We start from the raw sequence: 18,036 nt of genomic DNA on the forward strand, positions 1-18,036 counted from the left end.
AGCACACTGCTCCAGAATGTCGGCCTCAGTACTGATGGGCAAGACTGCTGCATGGTCACCACTGCTGGTAAGAGTTCCCTTTACTACACAGAAGCTAATGCCCCAAGGTCTTTAGAGCACTATCTAGATGAGCAGAATTGCCTTGCCCAGACTGAAATGCTCAGTCCCCACAAACTCTAACTGTTTAATTATGTAAGATTTTATTTATTTATTTGAGAGAGAGAGGGAGCATAAGCAGGGGGGAGCAGCAGAGAGAGAGGGAGAAGCAGACTCCCCACTGAGCAGGGAGCCTGATGTGGGGCTCTATCCCAGGACCCCAGGATCATGACCTGAGCCAAGGGTAGATGCTTAACTGGCTGAGCCACCCAGGTGCCCCAACTCTCAGTATTTAAAGTCTAAATGTCCCTTGGTCATAGTTGATTCAACTTTTTTTTTTTTTTTTTTTTTTTCTGAGAGAGAGAGAGCAGAGCGGGGCAGGGGGAGGGACAGGAGGAGAGGGAGAGGGTGAGAGAGAATCTTAAGCAGGCTCCAAGCTCAGTGCAGAGCCCGACTTGGGGCTCTATCTCACTATGACCATGGAATCATGAGCTGAGCTGAAATCAAGAGTCAGTTGTTTAACCAACTGAGCCACCCGAGTGCACCACCTCTAATGTTTTTATTGATAAGTCCCCAGCAGCACTCCTCAGGAGCTGAGCTATTGAGTGCTTATCAACAACAGATAAGATGAGGATCTCCTGATACAGCTTACTTCACTGCCATTTTTTTTTCAATCTTTGCCATAAACAAGTAGATTTGAAATCATGCCACATGTGGGCCAACTTTGTATGATGATGAAGCAACAGCCTTTAGACGTCAGGCATGACAAGGGTCAACAGGCTCATCTGGGGAAGAAGGGGAAGAGGCATTTTGCATTCTCTTCAAGCAGCCTGTGGGGTTCTGAATAAACACAGGAGCAGAACTTGGACAAAGAGACATCCTAGGCTGGAGTAGTCAGAGAGGGCTTCCTGGAGGAAGTGAACGGTGTTGTGTAGATTCACAATTTGGAGTACCAGTTGGGGAGTATTCCAAGCTGGGACAACAAATAAGAGTCAATTGAGAGAAAGGTGAGTGCACTAGCATGATATTATCAAGGAACCAACGCTGAGCTAGAGTTGAAATGCTATAGGAAAGAGCCCTGAGAAGACTTGTGCTATCTTTTGGGACAAGCAGAGAACTTTCTCTCATTGAAAACTATGCCTTGAATATGTGGGATATCACTGAAAGTTTCCCTGGGTTATTTATGAGGTAATTTCAGGGAATAGTTGTTCCCACTCCCATACAAGGGCACTTAAACTTTTATTCTCTTTTGTCTTCTGAAATGCATTTCTCCTCAACTGCATGCATAGGTAACTGCATCTAATTTCTTTATTTTGTTTTGACTGAATTGCTTTTTACTTTTTGATTAATAACAAACCTTTTTAGAAGTTTGTCAACACCTATCAGCTTACTTTTCTATCATGTTTTCTCCTTAAATTTCAGGTATCTTGGGCTGATTATCTTTGGGCTTATTTGCTTTCCCTTAGTGATCATGTCTTTCTGTTTCACTTCCCTTATGGCTTGGCAATTTTTGCCCTTTTCAAGCAAGAGACTCCTCCCAGTTCAGATGTCACTGGCCACAGACAATTATCTCCCCATGGTCTCTGAGCTTGGTTTTGAGAAGCTTCCACTGCAGCAGAATTGTGAAGATTTTGACTTGTCCCTGGTGGTTTCAGGGACAATCTGGTAGAGTATTTGCCTGTTGATAAGTGAAAACAAGCTCATGACCGGGCTGTCTTCTGTCTTTCTAATACCAGCAAGCCCCTACTCTCAGAGCATTAGGGAGACTTTTGATCCTTTTTAGTCTGTTTATTTGTCTTTCTTCTTTCCTAAGAGGTGAGTCTGTAAATAAATGATCTCAAATTTTTGCATAGATAATCCTGAAATCACCATGTTACTGAAGTCAGGCCTGTTTCTAGCCTGTGGGAGGTAAGGCCTAGACCTGCAATGTCTCTCTTAGGCCAAACAGACCCAATTCCATGCAGGGATAGAGACTTGAGCAAGAGGTACTCTTCTTTCTCAGGCCCATCAACTTCAAGAACAGAGAAGAATTTTAGGGCCTATTTGCCATCTCACTTTTTCTGCTGCTTCCTTTTCCCTTTTCCCCCCAGAGAAACATGAAAGTCATTCTCCCTGAGAAGAAGAGAAAAATGATGATGCCTCCTGTCCTTAGTCTTATTTGACCCCGTGAAACAGCTTCTGTTGGCCATGTAAGAGGAAAAAAAAAAAGAACATAGGGAAAAAATTAAACTTTGCTGTCTGGATTGACTGGATAAAATATGGACTTATAGTAATGAAAAGGCTAGGAGAAGAACTATAGGAACAGAAAAATGGAACAGAGTAGATAGCCCAGAAATAGTCCCTGAAATATGCAAAGGTATCATAAGGGCAAAGGGGTAGCACAAATCAGCAGTGAATATGGGAATATTAAGTAGGTGGTGCTGGACAACTAGTTAACTACTTGGACAAAAAGTCAGTTTCCATTGTACATCAAAATCAAATCATTGAATTGGATATTTAAATTTAAAATACAAAAAAATCAATGAAAAATTTGAGTGAATTTCTTATCTCTATGTGGGTAAGATCTATCTAAGTTTAAAAGGGAGAACCTGACAAAGGAATATACTGAGGGGAGTGGAATATGCCATTCCAAAATGTGCCACTTTGGTATGTGGATTATTTCTAGCTGAAGACAACTGGGGCTCAGCAGACTCAGGAGTTGGTTGTGTGTGTGTGTGTGTTTGTGTGTGTGGTTTTTTAACCTCTCCCTTAACTGCCTAAAAGAAGTTAGATGGGGAGCTTGTACCAGGAAGAAAGCTAATACTGGATATAGCTTTTTATATCAGAAAGACTTGTCTGCATGGCATGGCAAACATTTCTTTACCAAACATTGGCTCTGCTCGCCTTCTTGTGAATTGTCTTCCTCCACTTTGAAGCTTAGCACAGGATGATATATAAACCTCAATTACCTGATTGTGGAGGAGTCTTATATTTTTATGGTGCTCCCATATGTAAGAAGTTTGCTCTTCTACTTTTTATCTGTCTAATGTCAATTTAATTATTAGGCCAGCCAAAGAACCTAGAAGGGAAGAAAGGAAAAGTTTTCTGCACCTACAATAGAAAGATATAATTTCATAAACACAAAGCATTTTGGTATACCTAAAAGTCCTCACTAGTGATCAATGAGAGATTAATACCAGAGATAAAATAAATAGGTTTCAATATCCAAAAATTTAGGCTCTCCCTCTCCCACAAATAAATCAAAAGAAAACAGTAAGATTGGAAAAATATTTATGATAAAGAAAAGAAAACCTTAAGAAATCTATATTAAGAATTCATATGCTAAAAAAAAAAAAGAATTCATATGCTTAGCGAAGCCCAAACCTCACATCTACTTAATAAGTGACAAAATAGAAACAATTTACATACAAGAAAATTTCTGTTATTGAAGCAATAACAGGAGATAGAAAAAGTAAAGTTTTTCAACTCATTTTGTGAGATACACATAGCCCCAATCTATAAACACAATGGAAGCAATTAATTTTTAGGAAACTGAGGAATTTTAGGAAAAATCCTATAATCAACATCAAACATCCTGAAAAAATTTTTTCTTGATAATTTAACACCCTTTCCTGATTAAAAAAATAAAAATGCTCGGGAGCTTAAGTTGGAAGGAAGAGTCCCTAACTTGAAAAATAGCTATCAAATCCAGATGGCCAATAGACACATGAAAAGATGCTCAACATCACTCATCATCAGGGAAATGCATATCCAAACTACGAGATATTGCTTCTCACCTGTCAGAATGGCTAAAATCAACAACACAAGAAACAACAGGTGTTGGCCAGGATGTGGAGAAAGGGGAGCCCTTTTGCACTGTTGGTGGGAATGCAAACTGGTGCAACCACTCTGGAGAACAGTATGGAGTTTCCTCAGAAAGCTAAAAATAGAACTACCATATGATCCAGTAATTGCACTACCGAGTACATACCCCAAAGATACAAAAATATTCATTCAAAGGGATACACACACCTCCATTTTTACAGCAGCATTATTTATAATAGCTACATTATGGAAGCAGCCCAAGTACTTGGCTGCTTGGCTACTTGGGCCATTGATTGATGAATGGGTAAAGAAGATGTAGTATATATACAATGGAATATTCATAAAAACAATGAAGTCTTGGGGCACCTGGGTGGCTCAGTGGCTGAGCATTTGCCTTTGGCTCAGGTCTGTGATCCCAGGGTCCTGGGATTGAGTCCTGCTGCATCACAGGGAGACTGCTTCTCCCTCTGCCTATGTCTCTGCCTCTCTCTGTGTCTCTCATGAATAAATAAATAAAATCTTAAAAAAAATGAAACCTTGCCATTTGCAACATGAATCTATTATACTCTAGAGAATATAATCCTAAGTGAAATAAGTCAGTCAGAGAAAGACAAATACCATGTGATTTTATTCATGTGTGGACTTGAGGAACAAGGAACAAAACAAATGAGCAAAGGAAAAAGAGAGAGAAAGGGAAACCAAGTAATAAACTCTTAACTGTAGAGAACTGATGGTTACCAGGGGAGAGGTGGGGGGATGAATCTTGGAAGAAAATTAAGACACTGAATGAAAAAAAAAAACCACATACCGTCATATACTCATTAAATGTTTGGACTGAAAGTATTCTTAAAGATTGTCTGGTCTAACTCCCTGACTCCATTATTTGGGAAAGTTAGACATTGCACTCAGAGCTGAATTGTGTCATTTGGGAATCTCACTATCTGACCTGTGCTCTCACCCCTCTGCGACACAGCCTGTCCTGCTGCCATGACATGGAAAAAGGTGTGTCTGACTTCCTTCTTAGATCCTCACTCTCTCACATTGATTTGCTGGGTCTGTTCTGCCTGCAGAAATTCCAGAAGTCGTGCTCAGTGGGGACACTAGCCAAATGTTCTTTATTAGGCTTTCATTACATTTTTGGAGGCGTTCCTTGGAACATATCCCAGAAAGAAGCACCTGTCTTTGCCCCCCTGGTAAGATTTATTGGGGATTTTATGGAGGAACCAATTTATTCTCAAATTTTCTAGGCTGGGAGCCACTGGGACGTCCAGATGATACTTTCTTTTCAACGGAACATATGTAAATTACGAGTTCCTGTGGCAATCATCCGAGAACCCAGTGAGTCCTGTACTTCTCAGGTTGGAGGTACATCCTCCTGGCTACATCCCTTACTCTCAGGTCTACTTTCCTCCAGGGGTTGCTGGATTTCTCAGAATTCCCTTGCACAATCGATTGATGACTAACAACAGCTTCAATTTTTGAGGTCCAAATAGCCTACTTCCTTAATCATGGTAATTAATTCTCTTCCTTTCCCCACTACTTAAATAATTAAGATAAAGACAGAACAAGTGAATTCAATTAATTTGCTAGGCTGGTGCGCACACTTAGGGAAACAGTTACGTTTACCAGTATATTAAAGGATATGATAAAGGATACAGATGAACAGACAGATAAAGAGATATAGAGTGAGGTCTGGGAGGGTCCCAAGTAAGGAGCTTCTGTCCTCATGGCACTGAGGTATGTCACCCTCCTGGTGTGGATGTGTTTGCCAGCCTGGAAGTTCCCAGAGTCCCCCCCCCCCAAATTGGGATTTTTGTGGAGGCTTCCTCATGGCTTGATCAATTATTGCTCCATTTCCAGCCCCTCTCCCCTTTCTGGAGGATGGGGGAGGGGGTTAGGTGGAAAACTCCAAAATTCTAATCACAGTTTGGTCTTTCTGGTCACCAGCCCTCCTCCAGCAGCCCACCTAAAATCACTTCATTTGAACAAAAGATGCTCCTGGTGCTCATAGCACTTAGGAATCTCTAGAGGTTGTAGGGGCTCTGTGCCAAGGAAGCGGGGTAGACACCAACATGTATAATTTCTATTATCTCACAGATGGGGACATGGCTGACTGAGGTGGCTGTGACAAGGATCACAAGTGGCAACATGATCAGTTTAGGTTTTTAGCTTGAGTGAATCTGTCAGTTAACCCTCACCTCAAGGCAAGATGCAAATTTCCCCTCAGAAAAATCACTTGACGTGTTTTCACCTTAGAACTCTGACATCAAAGGGGCTGGGATGCAGAGGAGATGCCATTCTGTGTTTTCTGGTGACCGCCCTGTCTGTAAATGTTCATTGTTCCAGTCACTCTGCTCTGCAACACCTTCCTCTCATCAACGCCTCTGGAGATCGCTCCCTGTCTGAACATTTCCCCCCCTCAGTCTCCCTCCTGCCTTCATGCTTCTGAGCAGAAGCTCTGATAATTCTAAAACACTCTGGCTTATCAGGTTTCCCCTTATGGTCGGTACTTATTGTGTCTTTTATTTAAAAGCTTTCATTTACTTCAATATCATGAAGACCTTCTCTTAGGGTGTCTTATAGAAGCTTTATTGCTTTCCCTTTCATATTTAGATTTATGATCCATATGGATGTGAGTTTTCTGTAGGTAGGAGATAAAGGCTCATTTTATTTTTATAAAATAAAAATTGACTGGGTCCAATTGATTTGTCCTTATTTATTACAAAGACTATCCTTTTTTCGCTCCACTGCAGTGTCATCTTTATCCATTAATCAGGGGATCATGAATCTGTGAGACTTTTTTTTTTTTTAAAGTAATAGACTTAATTTTTTAGCTTTTATTTTTTTTTTCAAGGTAGGCTCCACACTGGCAGAGCTTGAACTCATGACCCTGAGATTAAGATTTGAGGTAAGATTGAGAGTGGGACGCTTAACTGACTGAGCTACCCAGGCGCCCCAAGACTTTATTTAAAAAAAATAGTTTTAGGTTTACAGAAGAATTGAGTGAAATATGGAGTTTTTATGTCTCTCCGCCCAGTCTTTCTCTCTCCACACACTTTCCTCTATTACTAATATCGTGTATTAGTGTGGTACATTTGTTATGATTGATAAACCAATACTGACACATTATTATTATTATTATTATTATTATTACTATTATTATCAACTAAATTCCATACTTTACATTAGGGTTCAGTCTTTCCATTAATTGTACACTTCTAGTGAATTATACACTCCTAATTTTGTCAAATGCAAAATTTCGTGTATCCACTATCACAATACTATACAGTTTCATTCCCCTAAAAATCCCCTGTGGCCTACCTACTTGCCCTCCGTCCCTAAGCTCTAGCAGCCACTAACCTTTTTACACCAGTCCCTACTCGCCAAAAGTATTGTTTATTGTATTGATTGGCCTGAACTCACTGGCCTACCAAGAGGAACTGCCTTTTTCTCCCATCACTTTATTTGTTTTTAATTGAAGCATAGTTGACACATAGTAGCACATCTCCCATCATTACTTCCAGGGATGGTATAAGATATCTTCTGTGATAGCCCTGACTAGACATTGGGCAGATCTCAGAGCTTTTGGTTCTCTTGTAGTTATAAGAAGGATTATAAGACAGATATCATTTAGCAATCATGACTCATTTTCAGCTATGAAACACTTAGTTCAGATATTTCAAGATTTCCATCTGATCAGAAATCAGAGGATCTCCATTTCCCTCAGTTCAGGGGTGAATCCTAGCTAGGGGAACTTCAGTTGGCTTGGGGACTGTTTTCTTTGTCATTTCACTCTCCACCCACTCCATGGTCCCTGGCACCTCCAGAGTGGTGCAGGGAAAGATAAAGAGGCAAAAGTCCCTCTGCTTAGCTATAGGTCTGTCTTTCAGTCGATGTCTACTGTCACGACAGATATCCAAATTCTGACAACGTCACAGAGAGCGTCCAACTTTCCATAGTTACAATGGAATTTTTGAGAGTTTTAAGGCCCTGGAAAGCAGTTGTTCTGGGTGGGATCCAACCAGAGGTTTTGAACCAGGCTACTTTTGTCCCATAAGAGAATCCTGAATCATACCTCATTTCCTTCCTGGTTTTCTTTTGCTGAGTAATGGTAATGTCAATAATTTCTTACCTTCTTCGTGTTCCAAGTGGGATACAGACACCAGTCTGCATGTTCACATTGCCCCAAATACCAGGGATTGTAAGTGAGGGTCTCCCAAGAACCTCCTTAAAGCATTCTATTTCAGTTGACTTACTATAATGGTCCTCTGAGCTTCTGTGATCCATCAAGCCTCCTGCTAGTGAGTGAGGTGCAAGTCTTTTCTTTTTTTGAGCATCCTGAACAATTTAAGTATGTAAGAAATAATTGAATTTTGCCCAAGAGAGGGCTGACTTTTGCCTTTGGCGTCTGGGAGGTAATCTCTGTGACTTGGAATGTCCCGCTTGATAAGGTGTCTTTGTTGCCTAGAGGATTTAGACTAAGCCAGAACATTTAAAAATGTGATTTATGGTAGGGGCTTTGGGTATCAGCTCAACCTCTGAGAGGGACTGGAGACCGAGGTCAGCCATGCAGGCTGATGGCCACAGATCCCCAGTAAAGACTCTGGACCCTAAGGCTCAGATGAGCTTCCTTTAGTGGCAGTACTCAGTGTAAGTTGTCATACCTTATTGCTGAGAGGAGTTAGTGCTCTCCATGACTCCACAGGGAGGGGACAACTGGAAGGTCAAATTTTATGATCTTTCTGGACTCTGCCCCATCTGTCTCTTTCCTTGGCTAATTTTAATCTCTTTCATAAGATACACACAACCACAACCCTGTAATAATACCACAACCATGAGAATAACAGCTTTCAATGATCAAAACAAAGAGTGTCTTAGGGAGCCCTCTGAACTTCAATTGGTGTCAGAAGTGAGGGTAGTTTGTGGACATTTCCTTAACTGTTGGGGGTGTGTGTGTGTATGTGTGTGTGTGTGTGTGTGTTTTACCCAAACCATCAAGCCATTAACTCAACTTATTTTTTTTTTTTTAAAGATTTTATTTGCTTGAGAGAGCATGAGCAAGAGAGAGCACAGCAGGGTCAGGGGCAGAGGGAGAGGGAGAAGCAGGCTACCCACTGAGTAGGGAGCCAGATGTGAGGGCTCTATCCTCATGACCTGAACCAAAAGCAGATGCTTAACTGATTGAGTTACCCAGGTGCCCCTTAACTCAACTTTCTGTGGATACTGACTGGATGTCCCACAAATTTAACTCAATTCTGACACTATCTGCCTGGAGATAGGGTCAGATCCCACAGGTTAAGGACTCAGTTTAACAAGATTGCTACCTTCACCCCCCACTTCAGATGCCAATAGCAAGTTTAGGTTGTAACCTGTGCTTCTAACTGGTTATAAACTGGTGGTTCCTATAATGCCTTCTTTAGGTTCAGCTGACTTATTAGAGTGGCTTATGAAACTCAGAGAAACACTTTTGCTCACTAGATTGCCAGTTTGTTACAGAGGATATTAAAGGAAATAAATGAACAGCCTGATAATGAGATACACAGGGTCTCCTAAACATCAGAGCTTCTGTTTCAGTGGTGTTTGAGGCCTGGCATATGGATGCATTCTAGTTCATCAGCCTGGCAGCTCTCCAAGCCCTCCTTTTTTTTTTTTTTTATGGAGGCTCCATTACACAAGTATAAGTGATTAGATCATTGTCCATTGGTGATTGATCCAAACTCCAGCCCCTCTCCTCTCCTCAGAGATCAATGGGTGGGTCTCAAAATTCCAACCCTCTATTCATGGTTGGTTCCCCTGCCAACCAGCTCCCCCACCCTTAGGGGATTTCCAAAAGTCACCTGATTAACATAAACTCAGTTGCGGTTGAAAGGGGCTTGTTATGAATGACAAGACACTCATTTCATCTTTATGGCTCTGAAGTAATTTCAGAGCAGATGACAAAAGACCAACTATTATAACAAAATAAGCTCTTATTGCTCTTTTTAGAACTTCCAGGTGTTTCAGGAGCTGTGAGCCAGGAACAGTGAGTGAAGACCAAACTATATATTTATTATAAATCATAACATCATATTAACTTTACACTAAGTATTTTCCCCCATCTCTCTCATCACTAGGACACTGTGGACAAGTGCAAGTCCATTCTCTTTCACTGGACTCCTTCTTACCTACACTTCAGTTGTTTTTTGTTAACCTTAAAAACAAAACTGCCAGGTACCTAGGTGGCTCAGTCAGTTAATCATCTGCCTTTGGCAAGGGTCATGAACTTAGAGTCCCAGGATAGAGCCCCACGTTGGGCTCCCTGCTTTGTGAGGAGTCTGCTTCTCCCTCTCCCCTGTTCCTTCTCTCTCTCTCAAATAAATATATAAAATCTTAAAAAAAAAACACCAAACCCTGCCAGTTATTTTACCAGTTAAAGATGGGTTTATTTGGGATTAGCAGAGAATCAAACCAGAATAAGTGCTGTGGAAAAATCATAAACAAGTCTATAGAACGAAAGAAACACTGTTTTATAGAGAGAGAGGGGGAAGTTGGGAGGGCCATTATGAACAAAAAGTCCATTGGAGTAAATTGGGAGTTTGAAGTATAGTGGCTTCTCATTGGCTGAGTTGTGCCAGTCTCTCATTGGCTGGGCTGTTGCTAGGGGAGGAGGAAAACCTTCCTTCCTCTTGCTGGGATAGTAAAGTAAAATCCAAGTGCAAGATCTTTCTCTTTCTGTTGGATTTGCAATTGACAAGGAGTGGTAAGGCTGAAAGCCTTTCCTTCCAGCCCCCTGCCTCCATTCTAAATGGGGTTTCCTTTGATTAATTTTCACACCTTCTACCATAATTCTCTCTCAAGAAATTCTATTTTATGCTCCTGTAGACTATACAGAATGGGGTTGAAATGTTAAAAAACCAGTGTGGCTGTTTTAAGGGTGCCTGGGATTTGTTTTAATCAGGTATGGTAAGACATGCAGATATGGAAATGAGCAGATATGGAAATGACTGTCTTGAGGAAAGAGTTTATAGTCACAGATCCAAAGATGAAGTGCACACCATGCAGGTCCACATGGGAAAGCACCAGCTTGGGCAGGAGGCAGAGGCAATGCAGGGAAAATGTGGGCAAGAGCTTTTTTGGTGATTTCTTTGGGAAGAAGGGGGTAAAACAGGGTAATCAGGCTTAGGATGAATTAGTGTGCATAATTTCAGTGAGCTGAAAGGGGATGCAGAGGCTGGATGTAGGGGCTGTACGTGTAGGCTGTCCCTTCAGGATGTAGGGGCCATCCCTAGTCATCTGGTACCTGGCCTGGAGTGAGTAGGGCAGATAAATAGTGGCCTGGAGAAAGAGATCTCATAAAAGAGGTAATTGGGGATATGGACTCCAGATTAGTTGATGTGCAGATGAAAGACACGCTCAGAGGCAAGTTATTTGCTCTCTCTAGGAATAAACTAACTCTGGGAAGTGTTGTCTCTCCAGGATCATCAAAGCCTCAAAAGTACAAAATAAAAGACATGACTAATACACTGTCTTTTATTGTTATTATGAGGATGTGTCTAGCATATCCTCTACTATTTGGGGATATAATCGTCCTTACCTGTGGATATTTAGCTGAAAGTCTGAGCCAGGAAAATTTCATTTACTGCCCTTGCACAAAAGAGAGAAACAAGATGGAGAGACAACAGGCCTGGCTATGACACTTTGCCTCTCCTCTGCTCTGCTGTTGGGATGATTCTTGATACTGTAGAGAAAGAAAAACTTTTCCCCTCTACCCTACAAGGTTCTCTATCTGGGGCCCTGAAAATAAGACCAACAAAAGACAGAGGACCAAGAGAAAAACAGTTTATTAATCCATCAGAGCACATCAAGTAGGAGAAACCCCAGTGAGAGATAACTCAAAGGGTGGTTAAAACTTGGGCTTTTATAGCACCTTAACAAAGAACAATATGTACAGAAATGATGAGATAAAGGCAAAGGCTTTTAGGCTTTCAAGAACAGCAAACTATAAGAAGGGAGCTATAGGGACAAGCTAAGTTGGTGCCAACTCCTTTCTTCTTCTTCTTCTTCTTCTTTTTTTTTTTTTGTCATGAAAATGCCCTAAGAGAGAGATTTATGGAAGTTCTCATTTCTCAGAAGTTTCTACTTTTAGTCAGATTAGGTATGCTCCAGAAGACTTCTTCTTTATCTGTTGATTATCATTTGCCTCTAGTTCAAAATAATCCTTATGCCAACCTGGCATATTTTGAGGTGGTATATTCTAACCCTCTATATGTTGTGTCAGGTGACAGATGATTCATTTTGTCATAAATGGGAAGTTTGTTTGCAAATCACAATTTGTTCCCAAATCACAAAAGAGTTAGTTTTATTTATTTATTTTTTTAATTTTTACTTATTTATGATAGTCACAGAGAGACAGAGAGAGGCAGAGACACAGGCAGAGGGAGAAACAGGCTCCATGCAGCGGGAGCCTGATGTAGGATTCGATCCCGGGTCTCCAGGATCACGCCCTGGGCCAAAGGCAAGCACCAAACCACTGCGCCACCCAGGGATCCCAAGAGTTAATTTTATAACCTAGCTGCTACATCTAATCACGACCTTTTCTTTCCATTTTGTGAAACAATAAACAATTACTGAGCGTTTAATCAATGTTTGTTTAATAACGAGTGAATATTAATTTTATCAACACCTCTAATATGTTATTTGGAATAACTATCATCAGGACTCTTTCATTTAATCTCCTTCTGAATACCTTTAGAGAAAAGAAAAAGTCTAATTTGGAGAGTTCATAACCTGCCCAACCACGGTGGCAGAAGGACCCATTTCTCAAAACTGGCCCTTTTGCCACTAACCAATTGTCACTGACTGTGAGTGAATCAAACAGCCAACGTTCTCAGGGTCAGCCAAAATGGCATTTTTACCAGCACTGTTGTTCTAAGGAGCCCAAGTGGGCTCACAGAGACTCTGACTTAAATGCATGTTGTCCCAAAGCAATGTTAAACTCTAGCCCAGAAGCACAGAGTGGTAATAAGGGATTGAAATGTTTCATAAGTACTAGTGTGAGAAGAGCTACAAGATGGAATTAGATGAAAAAATTGTAGAACACACTTTACACAAATCATTTGCACAGAAATTGAAGTTAATGCAAATATATATGTTTACTTTTAGTTTTGTACAGAATATCTCAAGAAAGATAAATAAGAAACTGCATTAACTCTCCTAATATAGCAGGCGAGTCGTCTTTTTGGTGGACTTACTGTAAAAGCATGATTTGGTAGGAACAGGATATAGAGTGTGAGCCTGAGAGGACAACTCTGAGAGAAGAAAAATGTCCTGTGTGGGCAAAGACTCCAAATACACATTTTGCCTTCTTGGCAGTCTCACCTGGGGCTTGCCTATGCCTGCATATGGGCTGCCCTACTCTTTTAAAATAGAGAAAAATATCTGTTTTGGAGAATAATCCACCCATCTTTTTTTTAAGAAACAATCACTAATGCTGTATGTAGATACAGTAGCTGTGTAGCTCAGTCACTGCACTTTTCTGAGCTTTGGTTTCCTAAATGTCTTTGTAAAAACACCTGCCCTGTCTGCCTTAGACTAAGAAATGTGGTTACTGACAAGGATCAAATGAAATAAAGTAAGAAAAATGCGGGATCCCTGGGTGGCGCAGCGGTTTGGCGCCTGCCTTAAGCCCAGGGTGCGATCCTGGAGACCTGGGATCGAATCCCATGTCGGGCTCCCTGTGCATGGAGCCTGCTTCTCCCTCTGCCCATGTCCCTGCCTCTCTCTCTCTCTCTCTCTCTGTGTGACTTTCATAAATAAATAAAAATTTAAAAAAAAGTAAGAAAAATGCTTTAAATGAAAAGAAATGTAAATGTAAATGTAAATATAAAAGAAATGACGTTGGAGCATATGAGTGGTTCAGTTGATTAAGCATCCAACTTTTGGTTTTGGCTCAGGTCATGATCTTAGGGTCACAAGACTGAACCCTACATTGTGCTATGCGCTTGGCAGGACTCTGCTGGAAGATTCTCTTCCTCTCCCCCTTCTTCCAACTCGTGCATGTATTCTTTCTCTCTCTCTCAAATAAATAAGTAAAACTGTTTAAAAAAATAAAGGAAACTGCTTTGTGCCTAATGAATATATTGTTATATTATTATTTTTTAAAGATTTTATTTATTTATTCATGAGAGACACAGAGAGAGAGGCAGAGACCCAGGCAGAGGGAGAAGCAGGCTCCCTGCAGGGAGCCTGACCAGGATCTCCATCCTAGGTCTCCAGGATCATGCCCTGGGCCAAAAACAGGCACTAAACCGCTGAACCATCCAGGGATCCCACATTGTTATATAATTAAAATGGCTCTTAATTATGGTGATGGTTGTATAGCCATGTGAATGTACTTACTGCCACTGAAACATACACTTAAAAATGTTTAGAATGGTAAATTGTATGTTATGCCTATTTTACTATAATAAAACAATTTTTAAAATGACTCTTGGGGCAGCCCGGGTGGCTCAGCCGTTTAATGTCTCCTTCAGCCCAGGGCCTGATCCTGGAGACCCAGGATCGAGTCCCACGTTGGGCTCCCTGCATGGAGCCTGCTTCTCCCTCTGCCTGTGTCTCTGCCTCTCTCTCTCTCTCTCTCTCTCTCTGTGTGTCTTTCATGAATAAATAAATAAAATCTTAAAAAAGAATAAAATGACTCTTGACATTTGTCAACAGTAGGGTTTGAGTGCCCAATTTCTTGGATATGGGCATATAGTGAAACATGAACATGGAGGACTCTTACCTTGTTTATGTTCAGGTCTCCATGAAAATAGGGAAAAATGTTGGTGACATGGATATTGGCAACACAGCCCAACAATTACCTCAGTTTCCTCCTTTCTAGATCAGTGGTATGTGTTCTTGTCTGTAGTAGTTTCTTTTAGAAAGCAGAGGGGGGAGGTATTGACAACCAGCAAGTTACAGAATATATGTATTGAAATCAGTGACTCTAAACTCTTCTATCTGCCCCTGATTGTCTGTCTGATTATCTTGATATAAAAAAAAATCAAAAGACTTAAAATTTCAACTAGGTAAATAATCAAGTCTCTCCTTACAAGGCTCAGGAGGCAATGAAATAGACAGATTGGAATTCAATCTCTTTTCTTTTCCCTTAACACTCCCTAAAAGGAGTCTAGGACCAGAGCCAAGGCCTGCTGCCAGGGTTAATGAAGGACTAAGAGGGGTCCAACTGAATCACAAACCAGACTACCTGGCCCATGGATCAAGTATATACAACTTAAAGAAGCAGCAAGCAGAAGAATATGCATGGTCTGGGGATTTTTGTTTCATGGTCAATTTTTGTCTTTGACTAATACCTTCTGGTACAAGTAAGTCTAGATCAATGGGAAGGGCATGCCACAGTTGGTTGAAAGGTGTAATCCTTTTGGGCTTTCCTAGGGAGATTTATAGATCAAAATTTGCTTTTAGCAGATTAGTAAACATTCATCTGTGGAGCAGGCCTTCAGGTGGGAGCTGAGATTCAGGATGGTGGAAAGCACTTGGCAAACCAGGCTGGCCTTACTCTGCACTGGGCGAGGACCAGTTTGCCCAAGTCCTGCTGCTATGGCAACATCTCCAGGTCTGCTAGCTCCCTTGGCACAGGGGACCATGTACACTATTCATTTTGATACAAATAATCACACACATATATCTTAAGATGGAAGCAAGAAACTGGTTAAAGCAGGTGAATTAATAATGATCCTTGCCCATCTCAGTAAGAGTTTAACCAGCTTGAGGTTCACATTTCACTTGTTGATTATTCGTCTTCTTTTTTAGAAAGAGTTAAGACTGGGAGAGCCTAGGTCAATATCTTACAAATGACATAAATTGAAGGACTTGAGACCCCTCTGTTCATTCTCAGTACAGCCCCCTGGATGCCTCCAGCAGCTCATCCATTTCTGCTAGGCTGGGCCTAGATGTAGACAGGAGAATGAGTGTAAACTCTCAAGTGAAACCTTCCTGGGTCTCTGCCATTTATCAGTGGATTGACACTGAACTATTTATCTCCACAGCATGTCTAATAATTTATAATCATTGTACAGATGTTGTGAACATCAGTAACCATGGCAGTGAATGTCTACTGACAACTGTTGAAGGCCTAGGCACTACTCTGAAGTGCTCCATCTATTTCATCTCTTGTAATTCTGCTCTGGTTGGAATTCCCAAGCTGAGGTCTGAAGATCGGTATTTTTTTAAACCTCCCCAGTTTATTGGTATTTTTTTAAACCCTCCTCCTCAGATCAGTCAAGTTGAGAACCATGGATGTGTAATAATGTGTACACAATGATTAACGGCTCGGGATCTAAGAGAGATTGAGAGAGATAGAGAGATAGAGAGATGAGAGAGAGAGAGAGAGAGAGAGAGAGAGAGACTTCATGCTATCATGCACTAGCTGAATGCACTTGGCCAAATCTTTCGACTTGTCCAAGCCTCCCTCTCCTCATTTATAAGATGGGAACAAAAATTAGCATCCACCTCTAAGAGTTGTTCAGAAGGTAAAATGGACCTGTTTAGGTGACTATGCCTGGCATACACAAAATGTTTGGTAAATGTTATCTGGTGCCATTGGGCCAAATCCTTTTTCTTTCTTTCTTTCTTTCTTTCTTTCTTTCTTTCTTTCTTTCTTTCTTTCTTTTTCTTTCTTTCTTTCTTTCTTTCTTTCTTTCTTTCTTTCTTTCTTTCTTTCTTTCTTTCTCCTTCCTTCCTTCCTTCCTTCCTTCCTTCCTTCCTTCCTTCCTTCCTTCCTTCCTTCCTTCCTTCCTTCTTGGTTTATGAGACACACACACACACACACACACACACACACACACACACACAGAGAAGCAGAGACATAGGCAGAGGGAGAAGCAGGCTCCATGCAGGGACCCCGATGTGGGACTCGATCCCGGATCCTGAGATCATGCCCTGAGCCGAAGGCAGATGCTCAACTGCTGAGCCACCCAGGTGTCCCCCAACTCCTTTTTCTTAAGTGACTAAGAGTCCAAAGACCTGATCTTTGTGCACAGGTCACGTTGTCTTAGTTGAAATTTGTGCTTTTCCAACCACATTGTTCATTTCAAATTCTAAGTGTTAGGGAAAAGAGACTAGTGTGTTACAGTGGAAAAATCCTTGTGTTTGATCCAACAGGATTGAGTTTGAATTTGTATGTCTGCTTGACCCTCAGTTTCCTCATTCATAGCATAGGGGAACAATCCTCTGCACCATGGTGTGAATTGAAGATAATTCAGTAAGGAGTGCAACATACAGGAATTGTATTATTGCCAGTGTTGTGGTTCTAAAATGTGCAAGATGTGAAAGCAAAAGGGTGGAAAGCCCTTAAAAAATTCAAACAGGAAACAGAGGCAGAGGGTCAGGAGGAGTTAGAGGATGAGGAAAAACTGAGGAGGGCTTAGAGTCCTGGGGATAAGTGTCCATGTTACCACCACTCCAGGCTTAGTGATGGAGGAGGCATTGGTTACTACTACAGCTAACAGCATGGCCTAGGAGCAAACAGTGTTGTTACCCCCACTTAGGACTGGGCCAGAGCCAACCATTTTCTTTTGCAGGCTCTCCCATTTCAGCTAGAGGCCCACTCTGACCCCAGAAGAGCCCTGCCATATGAACCCATGCATGGTGTGGTCCACGGCTTCAGCACTGAGATCTGAGAACAGAGGGACAATTCTTCTCCCCAGACCTCTTTCAAAGGAGAATGGCATTTTACTAGCTACCCTAAATTATAAGGGTTTGAAAATTACAGGAGTTATTAATACTAAATTTTGTTAATATAAATGCTTTCCTACAAAGCATTTTCCCACAGCTTCCAGGTGTAGCAAGGGGGGAACTCTTCTTCTAAGTTCCTTCTTTGGCTGGTTTAATAATTAAATTGACATAAGACAGAGTAGCAAGAGAATAATAAATTCCATTTCATATGTATAGGAGCTCATAGAGTATCAGACTCAAAGAAACGACTAAAGCAGGCAGCTTTATTTTTAAAGATTTATTTATTTATTAGAGAAAAAGCAAGGGTGAATGAGTGGGGGGTGGGTAGTCGGAGATGGAGAGAATCTCAAGCAGGCTCCTTGATGAGTGCAGAGCTCTGCGTGGGCTCCATCTCACGACCCTGACATCATGACCTGAGCT

General features: G+C 41.2%; 1 protein-coding gene across 8 annotated transcripts in view; it reads left to right on the forward strand.

The window, feature by feature from the left end:
• The window catches only part of CASP8 (caspase 8), a 40,583-nt gene continuing 22,547 nt past the window's right edge, over positions 1 to 18,036 (forward strand). For 2 of the 8 annotated variants that reach the window (XM_041737542.1, XM_041737545.1), the window contains exon 1: positions 772 to 1,103. The gene's annotated coding sequence lies outside the window, so the exon portion shown is untranslated. Of the gene's footprint in view, positions 68 to 771; positions 1,104 to 15,045; positions 15,246 to 18,036 lie in introns of those variants that run through there. The other 6 variants (XM_041737548.1, XM_041737539.1, XM_041737546.1 and 3 more) reach the window with 6 other exon arrangements.

Source organism: Vulpes lagopus, chromosome 22, assembly GCF_018345385.1.
Source record: "Vulpes lagopus strain Blue_001 chromosome 22, ASM1834538v1, whole genome shotgun sequence".
NCBI lineage: Eukaryota > Metazoa > Chordata > Mammalia > Carnivora > Canidae > Vulpes > Vulpes lagopus.